Below are 4,361 nucleotides of genomic sequence, written 5' to 3'. Positions count from 1 at the left end.
TACTTCTGTTGCACACAAGTCAAGTGTTAATGGCAAGCTTAGGTAGCCTATCCACTTGACCTAATTTTTTAGAGTAAGTGTTTCTATCTATACAAACTATGATAACAAGCTAATTATACTATGCGAGCCCTGTTATGATTATGTGAACTGTGTTTTATTTATGCAAGTTGTGTATTGTAAAATTTTATGCTATGTGCGAACCATGATATGCGAGCTTTCTTAACGGTGAGCTATGTTATTGTGTGATCTTATATGCGAACTATGATTGTTATGCGAGCTATGCTAAAACTATGTGAACTGTTAAAAAATTGCGAACTATGTTGCATGCAAGCTATGCAAAATGTGAGCTATGATGTGCAAGTTGTGTATTTCGAATTGTGCTACTATGCTAGCTCTACTGAATTGCGAGCTATACTATGTGTGAGCTTTGTTGAATTGTGAGCTATATTAATTGTGAACTATGAATGTGTTAAACTTGATATGTTGGCATTGTGAACCGTTGAAACCATTGGATATCTTTGGCATGTCATAGGATTATGAGTAGTCACATTTATTGCTGTAATAGGGCATTTTGGCCCCAAGATAGCATCGGAGGGACAAAGGAATGTAGTGCTTAGCTCCATTCACCAAAGATAATATGGTGTGTTTGGAGAGTGTTAGAACTCGTGCTACACTTATTGGAGATAACACAAGACTCTTTGAGTCATCTGGTGTGTTTGGAGATCCGTTTATCCAATGCATATGATTTATCAATATGTTTCATAGTCACAAATTGCCAATATATCAATATGGTGTTCTATGGGTATGTTATTCATGCGAACTACTTTATTCATGTCAACTGATATTCCTGCGAGCTATTATTTCATGCAAACTGTAATAATATGTGAACTATTATAGTATGCTCACTTTTAACTTGATTGATGTGTTCACTTATAGCATGTTTTATGTACTCACTGAGCTTCAATAAGCTCACACTCATTATTTCATTGTACAAAGAAGTAGCTTGCGAGATAGTTGAGAAGTGGAGCTTTCCAGTGATCCATTGCAAAGCAAATTTCCTAAGTATGTGTCGTATTTTTCAACCACAAATAGTAAAGGCAATGTGGGACTATTCCAAGGGATTAGATTAGAATCAGAATTAGATTTTAAATGAATTTGATAGATTGTAAATGAACAATACGGACTATTTAATTTTTTGATTTTGGAACTTTTATAAACTGTTGGATGAATGTTTGAATGCTTACATTGTGAAGGCGTGATAGCTTGTATGTTTGATTGTTTTACTAACATGTAAATTGTAACACCCCGAAAACTGGGCCTAGAAGTATTGGGCCTTGAGCAAGGGAACAGTTAGGAAACTGTGCACAAAAGTATGTCTGCTTTAGTGGTTAAGGGTCCTGAGAGGAGTTGGAAAAGTCCTGGGTTCAAACCTGAACTTTAGCAAAAATTTTGGTTTTAAGTAGATAAAACCTTAGATCTTGAATGTAGGTCTTTTGAATTATTGTGTTAAAAAATGACATAAGGAAGCATGTGGTCTAGTGGTTGTGGCGTTATTAAGGTTGTAAGGGAGCCTGGGTTCAAGTCTTGGCTCTTGCAATTTATTTTGGTATGAGAAGTGGAGTTAGACTGAAACTCTACAATGTGAAGTTTGATTTGGTCTTGGAGTTGTTATGGAGGATATCAAGAAGGTGAAGTTTGATTTTGTCTTGGAGTTGTTATGGAGGATATCAAGGAGGGATTTGTGGAGATTTTTAAGGAGTTTGACGGGGGAGGAGAGTACTGGCTAAATGGGACTCTAAGGCCTTAGGAAATTCGGCTGAGGGGTTTTCTCTCAGTTTTGGTCAGTTTATCATTGGTTTCTGAAATTGTGAAGGCTCTTTTTTTTTCTTTGCTCTCTTGTGCCGAATTTGCAAGTGGCCATTTGTGCATTTTGGGTATTCGACTTCTATCATTCTGGTAAATTAAAATATTTTACTTTCAAGTCCATTCCTCTCCCCCTCTTTTGCACCAACATCTGTCGAAACCTACTCTTCTTCTCTATTCTTTTCAAGTTCGACCAACTACTTGTTTCATCCGTTCTTGCCTATTGATTCTTTCAGCCAAATCTATCGCCCTAGCCCTTGGGACTTTTCCTCTTTTTCAGCTTGTGACCAAAAGTTCTCCCCTCCCTTTTCGATTCAGATTCTTCTCTTCTTTGAGTGGTTCTTACTCTAGCCAAAACTCAACACTGTCCCCTCTCTGTTTCGGTTCCGCAAGTATTTCTGACAACGCAGTAAGTGGTTGTATCCCTCTTTCCATTCAAATCTGGTTTCTTTTGGTTGAGAAGATGGTATTCATGGATTTAAGCCACATTTTCAATCGACCCTAGCTAACAAGATCTGTTTATCATTCAGATTCTCAACAAGGCGTGTGATCAATTTTGGGTTAACGATCTTAGAGGATTAAGAAACCCTTATTCAATCAAGGTAAGGAGGTATTTTTGGGCAAAAAGTTAACAAGTGGTTAACTTGATTCGCCAGTTAACTAACAGAAGGTTGGAATGAATGTAGATTGGTGCTCAAGAGTTTTTGGCAAGTGTTTGCAAACAGGTGTGTACGACGATTGAGGCCACATGGGCGTGCAAACGCTCGTGTGGTGAATCGAGCCCACGAAACATGGGTTAGACTGTAGAGGCCACTACGAGCGCTCTCATACTCTTGGGTCATTATGGGCCACGTTAGGCTAAAATGGGTCGTATAGGCCCAAAGGGCTCGTGGGCCCCGCACGGATAAAATCCACATTAAGTGGTAAATTATGGACTTGGCTATGTAGTTCGCGTAGTCGTGACTGAATTTGGGCTAAATAGGCCACACGAGCGTGTAGGCCCACTTAGGCCGAATATGGGCATTGGGCCCATTTACACCATTATGACCATTTAGGTCATCTGTGTCGCTCAAGGTGACTGTAGACCTTCGAAAAGGTTGTTAAAATAACCAAAGTACCCCCATAGGGTAAAATGATCCAAATACCCCCATAGGGTAAAATGACTGTTACACCCTTAGGAATTGAAATGTGTGCATGACCGACTTGTTCTATGATATATATATATAAATGTTACTAAGTATAATATACTGCATACACGTATGATTTATGACACGACATACTGCATAGGGTTAGGATCTTGTATTGGAGGAAGTGATTGATATGTGAGGGTCACGAGTCGCATGAGACGACTGTGGACCCACCGATGGCTTTAAGCCGATTATGTGATTGGCAGCTTAGCTGCAATATTGGTTAGTGCCACAACCGGTGCTACGTAAAGAGTGTAGGGATGGGTGGGTCGATTTAATCCCCACAGGAGTATAGGGTTGGATAAGAGATGGAGTGCAGGGTTGGTATGGGTATTTATGCATTGCATTTTCTGATTCTGACATTGAGATGGGCTTAGGCCCACATACATGTGATATGTGCCATTTAATATGGGCTCAGGCCCAACCGAGGCTGATAGGGGCTAGAGCCATTTGCCACCATTGTCGTAATGGGCTAAAGACCACACTAATTCGGTTACGGTTAACAGGCTCAGGCCTAGACTGATTCTATTTCTTTAATAAGGGGATTGCACACTGAGTTTTTGTAAACTCACCCCATTTTTAACCTTCTAGGTAATCCCCAATGTTAGACGGTTCGGACCTGCGAGGGACTCGAACACAACTGCACATTTTTATTCTATTTTGCTCATTTACTAAAGCACTTTGATTTTGATTCGGGTTGTAATAATGCCTCTATAATTTTTGGATTTTAAATTTGAGATTTGATGTGATTGTGATTTATATCTGCTAGAAGTAGAACACGGTTTTCCAAAGCAATAACTATTTTCTCACACTATGTTTCCACAACTTAATTTTTAAAATATCATGTTTTCGTAAATCATTTGTTTTAAATTAATCTTCCTCAACAATAAGGTTTTGAAGGTAGCAACTTTTCTTTAATAAACCTCGATTTAAAATAAACAAATGCGAACTGAGGTTTTGTACAAGTTTTAAATGGCAAGAAGATTGAAATTTCAAGAAGGGTTTCCAATGAAAATATGGTTTTCAAAAAATACTTCAATGTGACACGCCAGATTCGAGCCTAACTTCTAGGTTGGGTTTGGGGTGTTACATAAATGCAGTTGAAAGAGCTCGCCAGACATTGAGGTAAGTCCCAAATTGTTTAAGTATGTTTGAAACAATCTGATGTTTGGTATGCATGAAGATATAAGTTTTAACTTGTTGCGTGAAATTATTGATGCATGTGAACTATCTAATTGATGAATGAATGAACGAGTAGGCAAAAACATGTTAGGGGTCGCAAGAGTAAGGGTTTTGCAAAATGATAAACGG

This window comes from Gossypium hirsutum, chromosome D10 (assembly GCF_007990345.1).
Source record: "Gossypium hirsutum isolate 1008001.06 chromosome D10, Gossypium_hirsutum_v2.1, whole genome shotgun sequence".
Taxonomy (NCBI): Eukaryota; Viridiplantae; Streptophyta; class Magnoliopsida; order Malvales; family Malvaceae; genus Gossypium; species Gossypium hirsutum.
The sequence above is the reverse complement of the archived record's forward strand: the minus strand, read 5'-3'. Positions refer to the sequence as shown.